The sequence below is a fragment of the Falco biarmicus genome, chromosome 6 (genome assembly GCF_023638135.1).
Source record: "Falco biarmicus isolate bFalBia1 chromosome 6, bFalBia1.pri, whole genome shotgun sequence".
Classification (NCBI taxonomy): domain Eukaryota; kingdom Metazoa; phylum Chordata; class Aves; order Falconiformes; family Falconidae; genus Falco; species Falco biarmicus.
The window spans coordinates 79,226,943-79,240,526 of NC_079293.1; the positions used below are offsets into that span (position 1 = coordinate 79,226,943).

Consider the following 13,584-nt stretch of genomic DNA (forward strand, 5'->3'; position numbering starts at 1 on the left):
ATGTGAATGTTCCATGTAAGTATTTATTTTTATTTTCTTTAGCAGAAGCTGTCAAATAAGGCATCTTCTGCCTTTCGGAGCTTTTGCAGTCTGTGCAGAGCTTCTGCAAGCCAGGGCTTTGCTTAGTACACTTAATTAGAGTTTGCTTATTATAACAGTGCAAAATACAAGCTGGTTTTACTCTGGGAATTAAATTTTGCTGCATTCTATTCTTGGTTAGCATCAGTTGCTTCCTAGTATTGGCAAGGATGCTCATGAAATCTGGGCATGTCTGGTGCAGGAAAGGTTAGTAGATTTAACAAGAAGGCATTAAAAATTGATTTAATAGAGCAGTAGCCTGGACTTCAGTATGTAGCATAATTTCAGCATTGCTCCAGGGTAAGTATTCAATTTTTACTTTTTTTTTTTTTTTTTTTTTTCATTCCATACTAAATGAAACAGATGCCTCTCAATACACTTCTTTGGTAAACACACTCTGAGAATCCTCCATCCAATTGTAAGTGATTATATGGCTAAAAATGCAGTCTGTAATAGAGAAAACAGATGCAGTGATAATTATCCCCGTGCCCTGCACATCAAACATTAACTATTGATGGTGGAAGAAAAGAAGAAACCAAAACAGTGGGATGTGCTGCACCAGATCAGACTGTCAGTTCAGGTTGCCTGACACTGTCTTCAGATATGGCCTGAGCTTGATAATTTATAAAGAAATCAGGAATGTTTCTTCGTAACATTGCAAATAATGTATAATACTTCTTAGGTTCACTATCATTTGTTTGCACGTGATTCTTGCCAGTCAGGCATGGAACTCAGAGGGTCTTAAGGCTTCTAATTATTTCTTATTTCAGGGTTTTTTTTAAATTTATCATTTATATTTGAATATATATTTATTTGAGTGTTTTAAATCTACAACCTGAATTTTCCATGCAGTTTTACTGCCCCCAAAAGCAGTAGCCAGCTGTGCTCTGCCTTCAGTAATACGGGAATTGAAACGCCTCGATAGGAAGTTTGAGGTTGGATCACTGAAATAAGTTTTGCCTGTGGCTGTTGCGGAAAATTCCATGTGGATGTGCAAGCTTATCGTCTGATCTTCCAAGATGCTGGTGAGTCTAGCGCTAGCCAGAGTGGCTAGCATGTGTGCAAGATCTTAGTCCAGGCTGGAAGGTTTAGTCCTTTGACTAAAATCATTGCAGCTGTTTCTGATTGCTCTTGTTTTACCATCACATAGCTGAAAATGATTCAATTTTAAAATACAAGTGTCCAACAAATAGCCTGCGAGATGATCTAATCTCTTCTGCTATGTTTTTCTGATTCTTTTTAGAAGGGTTTCAATACTGAAAAGGCGAAACTCCTCTCTGACAGGTATTTGGCGCAGATTCCCATCAGCTAACTGGGACCATCTAACCTACGATGCCTAAGGGTCCTAAGGGTGCTCACCCAGTGTTAGCTGGGCTGACAGCTGGGCTGCTGCAGATCCAAGCTGATAGTCTCTCTTCCTCCTCTTGCCAGTCAGGATGCAACAGGTACTTTTAGAGAGCAGTTCAGCCCCTCCTAAAATAGGTGGGAAGATTGTCTCCCACAGGTGCCTGTTTTGTCTCTGACTGTAAGAGGAGCCTGAAGAGCTGGCATGAGCTGGAAACCTGACTTCTGGTGGCTTGGCTACCTGAGGTGAGTGCCACGCCGGTTAGCTTCGTTGTTCCCTTGGCTTCTGCTCAAGATAGAGGAAAGACAGTCTCTTCCACAGGGTTTTTCAGTTCACTTGGGAGCTGAATCTGCCCGTGGAAAGTGCTGGTTTTGCTTTGAAATGGGCACCTCAGAGAGACAGTGTTAGGATTAAACCAGTTTGTCTTCCTGCAGTCTTATTCTGGAGGGAGAGAGGACTTCTTGCAGAGCCCCGGACCTCCGCCAGTTCACTAGAAATCTCTCTCCGGGACCTGTTGCTCTTCCGAATAAGGCAGTCTGCAAGTGTTACCATCTATGGGACACAAATGCCTTTCCAAAAGCTTTTGACATACCAAGCTGGTTTTCTTCATGAAGTGAAAGTATGTGCTGTATTGATTGGAAATAGTCTGCTGCGACAGCCGAACATGGGCACTCATGCCTGTAGACTTAACAAAGCGGGCTGCTTTTATTTTGAAAACTAAAAGAAATAATAAATTGTCGCTTGCCAACACATCGCTCCGTAAAGGTGGGCTGGCTCGTGTTAATCCTAGTCATATTAACACAAGCTAGAAGTATGTGCCACCATGTTCTGATGTACAGATGAATCTGTTCATCTCATTCAGTTGCCCTCAAAGGTTGGGCAGTAAGGTCAAGCTGCTGTGCTAACCTGTTACTTCAGTTCCTCCTCAGCTGGTCCCGCTTTGGTCAGAAGGACACTCGTGGGATGGACTCACTGATCTGGAGCAGAGAAGCGTGACCCTGGAACACAAGGTAGCCAGAGGCTGGTGGTTAAAACAGGAAACTAATGTAATCTGCTTATCATTGACAGGTAGGTAAACTTTAGAAACTGGGTGAACTCACCTTTGTGAAATGTGTGAGAAATAGGTCAAGGCCATGGTGTCTGTTTACCTGCTTTTAATCTCCACCAGGGCACAGCAATTTATCATCCTTCCAAAGTGAAAGCCTTGCTCAGTACAGAGGGATGGGCTGAAGTTCCATGGCTGAGGACGCTTAGGACACGCAAGTGTTCAGGTCAGAAAAATGTAATGGGCTTTCTGGGTTTGAATTATACCTCTCTAGACATGGTTTGTTCCAATTATATTTGGTTGTCATCCTGTGTATGTTAAATATACTTACAGGATGGTCTCCATCCTGTAGGTATGGCAGGCAGAAGAGGCTTGATTTTTGCAAAAGTCTCCTGAAGTTGGGCAACATGTTTAGAAGTAACCCATGTGTATAGTCATCCAGGAGAAGGGTGTGATACGTTAATGTGAAAAGCCATGTGCCCTGCTCTCATAGAGGGAAGAGATGAGAGAGAGGGGCTATTGGAAGCTGAAGGCAGCTCCCGGGCACAGCAGAGACCAGGTCAGGCTGGACCCAAACACAAGACCCTTCTCTGCATTCTCCTGCACCGCGCGCTCAGCAGCAGCAGGAGCAGCCACTACTTTGCTTCAGCAGTAATCACTGGGCTAGCCTTTCATTAGTGTCTGACACTAATTAATATGCCATGTGCTCTTTCAAGAGCACCAGATAAGTACTCGCAGCTTTTGCGAGGCAGATGGTAACTTTCATTACTTGACCAGATTTGCTGCTCTCCGGTTAGACATCTCACCCCTTGCACAGCTCCGTGGCCATATCGCATCAGGCTGCTGAGCGTTCCCAGCCACAGGCAGGAAGGATCCTCTTTGATTTTGAAAGCTGGGTAAAATCCCATCGCTTTTCTGATCCATCTACTGACATCAACGTTCTGTCTGAATTTTGTCCAGACATAGTCAAAGAACAAGCTGCAGGTTTAAGCTCGCTGTGGGCAGTAGATTCCCTCCCTCATCTTAACAGCCTCTTGTTTTCCCACAACTTTGTAGCATCTTTTAGGTCTCAGGAGGGGCAACTGCAGGCTGTAAATTTCTTTACGCGTCCTCCTTTCACACTCCTAAGAGTGAAAAATAAAATGCTGCCCAGCTAGGCCATCCCTCTGCCTCTGAATAAACATTTGTGTGAGGGCTCCCATTCTTGCCAAGGTGTTAGGATAACATTCTCATGCTGATTCCCCTGCCCTCCTTCAGCATCCCAGTGCTGGAGGTCCATTTCCGAGGCTTTGAAATGGCCATGCTCTCACCTCATCTCATACACATGGAAATCAGATCACCAGAAGGAGCCAGCTTGTAAATCCCATGGGGAAGCCAACAGGGCAGGTTAGGAAGTTATGACCTTTGGTGTATTATAGGCTGAGGGAAAAGGTCCACACACACAGCCAGAGAGGCTGCCCTGAAAATGGAGGAGGCAGGGCTGGCAGGTGGGTGACGGCACTGCTGAAGGGCTTGGCCTCCTTCCTTCAAATTCCACTGACCTTTTCGCCATTGTCTCAGCAAAAACCAGAGCTGAGCATTTAAAACTTTTAACTGCTTGCCTATTTTGATACACCGAGGACAGTGGGTCTCTTATCATTAGCCACTGTATGTATGAGGGTTCAGAAACTGCAGCTGATGGGGGAGCTGTGTCATACCGAGCACTACACATGCCCAGATCGTCCTTGCCACAGACTTAGCAGATGAAAGATGAAGGGCAACAGCACACAAGTAGCGTGGGTATTGCAGCAATACATTTCTGGAAAGACAAGCCGGTGCCATCAACCACAAGACCAGTTTGTCTCCTTAGAAGTTGTGTAAGACACAGAGGGGGCTGACGGGATGTGCAAGTATCTCCTGCTCGTGCTGCTTCTGCCTAACCGGAGGGATATGCTGCCGTGTGGTCAGGGAGGCAGCTCCTGCGACTGCACAGCCAGGAGAGCAAGGCTTTGTCTGTGCTTTGGAGAGGATCTTGGAGTAGTAGTTATTCCCTGAACCGTGTTGGCAAGCCCGCCAGCTACTGGCCGTCATGGCCTCTGGCCGGTATCAATCCTGCTCGTTTTCTGAGCAGAATTAGGGATGGATCCTTCTGCTCAACTAGTTGTACCTAAGCAGGGGCTTTTCTTGGCAAAATCATGGTGGTAAGGGAAGGAATTCCCTCCAGCTCCTGGCTGCCATAGCTGGTCTGAGAGGAGTTCCCAGTGCAGACCTGGACGCAGGTCTGCAGGCAGGTGGGTTATGTCAGTCCTCGAGTTTCATAGCTGGGACCCAGAAGCAATTTGTCTCTTCATTACCTAATTGCATAGGTAGCTTAATTTGTAGAGGGGATCTTTCTTTTGAATTTCCTTTGCCTGCGTACCCCAACCATGTCCAGGGGAGCACCAGCCTTTGGTTTGGTTGCTCTCTGTGCCGCTGTTTGGTTTCCCATAGCTGCGAAGCAGGTCAGAAGGAGCTTGTGGTGAACAGGTAAGCGTGTCGCCGAACCCGCACCTCTGGGAACAGAGCTGAGCACCTCTTTCGGTTCACTCCTGACCTGCCAGCCAGGGTGAGTAACTCGGGTTAGGCTGGAGGTGTCTCTCTAGGGACAGAAGATAAGGTCAGAGTTGCTTGCTTAGGGTAAGGCAAATGAGGTACAGTGAAAGGCCTGAAGGGAAGGAGGGGAAAGTGTTGCGAGGAAGAGGACACATTCAGTATTGTTCTGTCCCTGTGAAAGAGAAAGGGGGCAGCCACCAAAGCCCTGAGATAGATTAGATCCAGAGGTCTTGTTGGGACTGCAATAAAGTCATCTTCAAAGCTTAAGCACTGGCTTAAATATTTGTTGTCTGGTCTTGGGTAGAAGCTGGTTTGAGGATATTACTTCAGGCATGTCTTGAATACAAAATACCATGGAATTCATCTGTAGCAGTGATCAAAGAAACAGATAGAAATAAGTCATTTGGGAGGTGAGAACTTTAACCAACGCTGAATGCAATTATACAGAAATCCCAGGATTAGTCAAGTAGGGTATCTTAACGTATTTAAACAGTTAAATGCCTATTAGCGTGGGCCTTTTGAGCAAGTGTCTTTTGATATGTTAGAAAGAATCAGCAAAAGAACATTTCTCTCGGGCTCTTCGAAAAACTCCTGGTTTTTAAAAACTGCAGCGAGAATTGGATTTCTGCATGAAATCCTGTATTACAGGTGGTGCCTGCCACGTGAAAACCTGCGTTCAAACATGTGCCCATCTTCGCTATACCCAAGCCCTTTATTATTATAGGTTATTTGTTTTAGAGGTCCTTGAGGACTTTGAAGGACTTTTCTTATCATCAGGGGGACACGGTGAAACACGCACAGCAGCACTCGGAAGGGGAACGTTCCTCATTCTGTATTAGCTGGCACACTCCTTCTGAGGGGCGTCTGGTTTGGGCTGTAGGGTTTTTCTAGTTTGCATTTGTAGAGCTGTCTTACAGCAAAAGAGAACCAAAAGAAAAGGGAACAAAATCTTAAAACCATTTTCTTTCCTCTGCCACTACCGTGAAATATGCTCCCAAGAATGACAGCAGGTCAAATTATTCAGCATTGGTATATAAGTGCTTTGGGAAGGGTTACCAGGGCATTTCCATTATTTGCTGTGGTTGTTTGGTGGTTGTGACATTTAGAGCATACTTTGAAGAAAATAGGCCGGCTGGTAAATGACAGAAGAGAAAGGGGAAGGAAAGCAAACGGAGAGGAGGGAAGTTCACAGAGATTTCCTGACAAGATGAAAGGGTGAAGAAACCCCAGTGATTTCTTATTCAAAAACCATTTTGGTGGCCTCTGTTTGGATGAGAGAACCATTTCTTAGTGTGCTTAACGACTACTTGGTCCTGTCCAGGAGTACACTTCACCAAATGTCTGTCTGCTGTGTTTAACACCAACCACGGTCAACTTTGTAAGGTGTGATGAGAATTATTTTTACAGCTGAGCTTCTTGAGAGAGGCCCACATGTGGTGTGTAAATCTTGGTGGGTTTTAACGCACCTCAGTTGCACTAAAGAGGGAAACACTGATCTTCACCAGGATTATTAAGGTGCACAAAAGTATTAGCATCCAATGTTTTAACCAAATGAAAAGCAGCCTGGGAACCTGGTGTCCTCTACAGGGAACCCAACATGTGCATGTGGGGGGACGGGGACGATGAGAGAAATTTCCCTGCTGATTCTCAGCACAGTTCTGGTCATGTCATCTTTCCCATATGTCCTCCAATGTCACAATTTGCAGAAGAGACAAAATAGTGACCGCTACTCCAGATGGACACTGTGAGGATTTAGCGTTTGTACACAGCTTTACTGAAAGGTTCGGTGAGTCTCAGTGCTCTGATATCAGGTGATGGCTTGATATTGGTAGGTACTTAACTAAAAACAGTAAGTTTGGAGATCGAGTATTTGTCTGGCATGAGAGTGTGGGGGAGCACGTTCTTGTTTTGAGTGTGACCTTGGGAAAATTGCTTCACCTGTCCTCTGTCCTTAGAATTGCCCAATTCTAAACCCAAGCTGACATGTTACTACCTTGTTTGCAGGATTGCATGAGCTAATTAATCAGCCTGCAAGAGACACTCAGATGCTACAGCGATATAAATTGAGCTGGCCAGGAAACTCTTCTCATGTCTTTCAACTTTATTGCACATCAAGATAAAGCAATCTTTCGAAGGTTGTTTGGTGGATTGGTAATTGAAACAAATACATCCACAGAACATCATTTTGGTGGTAAGTGTGCTCCTATGGGATGCGGAGTCACACTCAAATTGACATTAACTCATTTCGTAGAGGGACTTGAACCTAGGACTTTCCTTTTTACTGGAAAAATGTTCAGAATTGGGGTGCTTGGTTAAAAAAAGTTGTGTTAAAAAAAAATATCTGACTGGCTGTGAACATAGTAAGAACAGGATGAACGTGATGTGTAAGTGCAAAATTTAAATAGGGACCAATCCTTACAGAGAAGGCAAGGCTCGACGGGGGAGAAGAAAAAAAGAGAATATAAAAAGGCCTGCATATCTATCACCAAATGTGGGTTTTTTCCAAAGCCTGTGGAAAAAAGCGTCATGAAGAGTGCAACACAGCAGGCTAGGTGTAGACTGAATACATAAACCTGTTCCCAAAGCACTGAATATTGCAATGATACGGGATAGTGAGGTGTGAAACAGAGCAAATTTAGAGAAAGGAGAGCTGCGTCAGCAGCAGCATCAAAACGTAGAGACTAACATAGCCTTGTTTAAGAGGAATTAGAGGCTGGGAGAGAGGGGAGGGAGAAAGTGTTCATGCACTATAAGATTATCACACGTTTCTAAAGAGGTCTGAAAGAGCTGACTTCCTGCTGTGGGGTTCCTCTCATATTGGTGTGAACAAGCATCGCACTATCACCTGCAAAGTCTTTAAGTGCAAGTGGTGGCACTTCAGTATTCACAGCCTGCCTTAGAAAATCCCAGGGAAGCAAAAGGAAGATGAAACCCATGCAAGTCAAAAGGGTTCTGCTCCCATTGTTCTCCTTGCTGCTTGGTTAACTGGGAATCCCTTCAAGCAACAGAGAGGTCACATCTCCCCAGATGCACGCTGCCTGCACCCCAGGGCAGGGCAGTGCTGCCGCTGTGGAAGCTGCTCCCCACAAACAGCTTTCACGGTAACAGTATGATGAAATCACCCTGCTAGGCAGGACACAAGCTCTCACCATGAAAGCGTGGTTTTAGCAGAATATATAGCTGCAAGCACAACTGCCAGTGGAAGATGATCACTCTGTGACATGGCAGGACACCCCTTTTACAGAATAGGCAGGACTGAAACCACTCGGGACTGTCTTGACCTGAACTAGGACTTTATGGGCACCTGAGACTGGGTGTGAGTTACCAAAGATAAGAACAGGTACATCTAGACCCTCTCCGGTCACCTTGGGGGTGCCTGCTGCAGCTATGGCCATGAGCCCTGTTGGTCCTGGCTCGCTGGCTTCAGGAGAGAACGTGCACGTGAAGACCTGAAGCTGAAGGAAGCTGCTGTAGCTGTGGCAGGAAGGAGCAGGAGCTTCACGGACAAGCATAATACCAATGAACAGGTCGTGCACCAGAAACTGAGGGGAAGGGAAATTTAGGCTGAGTTTTTGACACCGGGTAAAATAGTTGATCAACAGGGTCGCTGGAGGATGGTGCTGAACTCAAGAAAGATATCAGGCATGTGCACCTGCTTTGCTGCATGCATTTCAAACCTTGTAGATGGTGTAGCACCACCGAGCTCTCCTGAGAGGCTTGTGCTTCCAAGGGGCACTCCACAATCTCCAGCATGAAGCAATGGATTGCCAGGGCAGCCTTGTTATTGTACTGTCACAAACAAGGATTTAACAAGGATCTGGAAAAAGCAGGGCTAATCAAAGTCCTTTATTTAGATGATACAACAGGAGTAACAAAGTCTGGCATATTTTCCAGGAAGGGATGTGTGGGAGGGTTTCTTCTGGGGGTAAGGGGAGTATGCTCTGAGTATATGCTTGTTTAGTTTTAATACTTATTTCTGGTTTGGATAACCTCATTCATTTGGTGACCAATCCTATAAAAAGGACACAAATAAGGGTAAGAACTAACTTTGTGATCTGCAGCCCTACAATATCCCACAGCAGTTTTCAGCATTAAAGAAGCTGTTCATGTCCTTGATTCTTTGAGGGAGACAAGATATTATCTATAACCACCAACAGAAAAACGAAGCAAACTGCAAATGCTTTATTTTTCACTATTATTAACCCCTCCTCACCAAGTCAGTCCATTTATCTTTTGAAACAGTGAGATAGTGTGCCTGGCTGACACATACTAGAGAACTGTTTGAGCCTGTCTTCTCTGCATTTCAAGAAAAAGGGATTTTCCTCCTTTGAATGAAAATTCACTTTTTTTTTTTTTTTTGTCCTCCTTTATTAATCTACTTTTGAGGCCTTCCACCTCTGTTAACTGTGGGAAAAGGCTTCACTTTGCCAGGGTACAGCACGCATTGTAAAAGTCATTAAATTTTACACCATAGCAATGACATGATCAAGGGACCTTTGAGCAGGCTTTGTGACCAAGAGCATTTAACAAGTATGTGAAAAGCTTCCAAAGAGCCTTCATGAAAGAAAGAAAGGTTATAACAATAGGAGAGGTAGTTTGATAGTGGTAAATCAAGAGTCATAGGAGTGACTCTAATCAGGTTAGACTTTAAAGAAAGAGAAGCACCTTTATATCTCTAGGGTATAGGCCTGAGTGCATTAAGAACTGTTGGATTTGCATTGGGAAGTAATCCTGTGGCACTCAGCACTTGCTCCTCCTTGGGCGGATGAATTCAGCCCTGCAAGGACAAAGACTTTCTAGGCAAAATAAGTAAACCTGAAGATTTGGACCGAGAACCTTGGAAAAAATAATATTGAATCTTTGTTGGTTTTCGTTAATACCTATACCTCTTTAGAGGTTGTTATCTTCCATTTTGTTCTGTGTGGAAACCTCCTGGCAGTTCCAATGCAAGCATGGAAACAGTCTGGTGTATAAAAGCGATGAACCATTCGTACATGGTACTTGTTTATGAGGTCTGTGCAGCCTGAGCCAGATTCTGTCCTGAGCTGTACCCCAGTGAGGTACCCCCAAGTACCACATGCAATAAAGGCCATGCAAAGGATACATAATTATATATTCTGTGTGTATTCATATGCAAATTAGGGAGCTCGATTCTGGGTATATTAAAACTTAGGGTTGGTAAGGAACATGTATAGAGATGCACGCTTTAAAGGAGAATCCATCTAAAAAGATAACAGGTATACAGACTATTGAGCTGTTAGGGCTGGTTTTGTTGTTTCTCACGTGTGGCTTAATCAACACCTTTTATATAGCTGTTACTGTGAAAAATGGTCAGTTTATTTTGTCCAGGAAAAACTTGTCTTTTTCTCTATTAGCAAAAAATAAGAAATGAAAAAGTTGGGCCTGACTTGTTTTTGCAATCGACAGGGACACCTACAGGAAGACAAAATTAACACATTGGCATATTGGGTGTTTTCTGCTTTATTTGTTCACAGCTTGAGCTTATTACCTAATAGAGACACAAGAAAATGGCCCATCTGTTTGCAGTGGGCAAATGTGTGAGTACTACTCTCTGGGGCTGCGTGGGAGAAGGGTTGCTTTTCAAGAACATATTTACTTTACTCTCTGTTTTCTCAACGGTGTGTATAACTCAATACTAAAAGGCTAATTTGTTTAAGAAAACCCAACCTGACTTCTTCAGTTAATTGCTTACAGAAAAGCTGTAGGTATTGCATGGATTCTGTGTGCTTTGCTGAGTGCACTGGAGTGGCCTCCGCTACGCAGCCAGCCAGGGAGCAGAAAAGCCAGCTCGGTGGCAGCAAACCGCTCATTGTTCCCAGCCTGCCTGCTCGGGGGGGGGGGGGGTGGGGGGGGTGGGGGGGGTGGGCTGCCGCTCTTGGAAAAGATCAAGGATGTGTAAGGAGTGGGAGAGAGATGAAAGTCTGTCTATCAAGGAATGGGGATGAGGCAGCTGGGAGGGAAAGTCTGCTCAGGGGCACGCGGGGTTTCAGATATGATTAATGCTTTGGCAACATGTTAACGAGAACAGGATCTGGCAACTGAGAGGAAATGCCTATGTGTTCGCTTGCAACCGGCTTCCAGCCGGAATAGGAGCCTACGCTCACGCCAAAGCGAATCCAAGTTTTTGCATGTACATGAGTAGAAACGGGCTGTCATCGAACAACACGGAATTTGGAGACCCGCAGCCTGCCAGGCCTGTTCCACCAGTGGGAGCTGGGTCTGCTTTGTAGCTCCTTTTATCGGAAGAAGGACCGGGATCGTTTTGGTAAACGGCAGCACACTCTCCGAACAACTTCAGCAGTCACTGCATCTTCTCCCCAGCTCCTTTGCCACTCAGACTTTTAAAACTATTTTTAAAACTCTCAGAGTTAAAACCACTGATGACAGAGGTAGCTTTTACTTCTCTGTAGTCTGCAGGGACAGAGCTGCTTGAAGGTATTAGCTATGCTAAGCCTCTTAAATAACTATTAACACATAAAACTCTTAAATGCACGCAAATCCTGTGTAACAAATGGCAAACAATAAGGAAAAGCTGATCAACCATTATACAGCAATTTAAACTATGCAATTTGCATAATTTTGTCTAACAGAAGGAGGCAATAGTAGAATTGCTTTCTGAAAAAGGCAGAAATGCTGTACAAAACAGGTAAACAATTGGGAACGAGGATTTTGTAAGTCCTCAGCAAATTCTTGGCATATGGACAAAGAGAGTGCGATACAATTGCAAGGGATGTGATGTAGATGGACTGGAAGAGACAAAAGGCAAGTTGGGAGCGTGAAAAAAAGTCAGGTTTGCAATCAAATTGGGAAATTTAGAACAAAGCTTGAATATGTACCTTTTAACTCTCTCCCTCTGTATCAATTCAGTAGACTTAGGTGTTGGCATCCTGTACCTGAGCTATAGTACTCACAGCTACGACAGGCAAACTGCAGCTACCTGCAACATTTGTGCATGTATGTGTCGCACCTTCACGTTTGGTGAGATCAAAGAGTGGTGACTTCTGAGCAGCCCGTTTTACAGATGGCCACAAGGCAAATGAGCCACCAGTACCAGGACTCAGGGCCACTCTGCAAAATAGCCTGTGCCTCCTCTGGGGCTCCTAGAGAAACCACTTTGTCTCGTTTACAGTCTGTAAGGTGGGCTCGTATTTCTGGAAATATGCCTAGCACGTTGTGGACTCTGTAACACTAATCTAAACTTACATACTGTGCACGCAGGTATTTCAGGGACAGGAGCTGTACAACTTAGAAGTCAGTCAATAACTGGGGGTTGCTTGTCGCTGCAGAGCCACCTGCTTCGGTACATCCCCTGCACCCTATGAATTTACACCAGGAGCTCATTAACAACTTAGTGCTGGCCTGCAAAGCACCTTTTTTATACTTTCCCCCCCCCCCCCCCACAGGAATTCTTCTATTATGTTCCCAGCAATCTGGTGGCCATCAACACCTTGCTGATAAACTGGAAATCTTCACCTTCTTCCATCCTCACCTCTCAAATGACCCATGAAAGAGTCTTGGAGATCAAAGAAATCCTCTCCCATCCTTATCCTTTGGACAGAGAGACTGATGGGATTTAGCACCCTTGTGGGAATATGAGCATTGGTAACTGGGGAGTGGTGGGGTGGAAAATGATTGGGGGTGTGGGGGTGTGGAAGAGCCCAGAAGATAAATTACCTGGGGAGGAGGTGCATACTGAATTGTGGTCTCCATAGCAAGTGTGAGAAGACAGAAGAGAAATTACTTCCTCTGCCCCAAATAAAGATCAAGGAGTATTTGCATTCAAAGGGGTTGGGTTTTGCACGTATCTCATCTCTCTTCAGTTACTTTCTTTTAACTGGAAATCCTCACTAATTAATTGTTCTGCAAATTCTGCTCCTGCACATCGCATGTCTGAAGGGCTTGCTTGTTTCTCTAGTACTGACTGCATGTGTTCCTTGCCCTTGCATTTTGCTGTCCAAAGCCAAATAAAAAGTGTAAAGAAGTTAGATGAGAGAACTAAGGGATTCTATGAGATTTTTAAAAGATTCTGCAATTCCCATATGTTAAAGTATAGGCCTATGCAGTGCAGGTAACCAAACAAAATATCCTGTAAGATTTGCCCCTTATTTATCCTATGTTTTTCAGCAATTTTTAGGCTTTATCTTGAATTCATGTTAGCAAACTCGGCAACCTGGGGGCTTTTCACAGCACCTTAAGCAGACTAAAATGGAGCTGATGAATAATCAGTGATGGAACAGCTGTTATCCAGAGATAACAGAGGACTTCAGGCTGCAGATGTGCATGGGGTCAAGGGATACAATGTTGTGCATGAAAAAGTTATACAATGGAGTTCTGTGTATTTTCTTCAGATTTGAAGAACAAAGAAGCAACGACCTTTTGTCTGCTGCTGTCATTCCCTGCTTCACCATTAAGGTAGTTTTCTTTCTTTCTTTCTTTCTTTCTTTTTTTTTTTTTTTTCTTAATGGGAGGTATTTTGAAATAGACCCCTGTCAATCATGCCCTGAACAAGACGAGCCCATCCATA

General features: G+C 44.5%; 1 long non-coding RNA gene across 2 annotated transcripts in view; it reads left to right on the forward strand.

The window, feature by feature from the left end:
* The first annotated feature begins 267 nt into the window (after positions 1–267).
* The window catches only part of LOC130151350 (uncharacterized), a 29,269-nt gene continuing 15,952 nt past the window's right edge, over positions 268–13,584 (forward strand). For both annotated transcript variants that reach the window (XR_008822557.1, XR_008822558.1), the window contains exons 1-4: positions 268–2,491; positions 2,592–2,694; positions 7,044–7,230; positions 13,409–13,472. This is a non-coding gene — a long non-coding RNA (uncharacterized LOC130151350). The remainder of the gene's footprint in view (positions 2,492–2,591; positions 2,695–7,043; positions 7,231–13,408; positions 13,473–13,584) is intronic.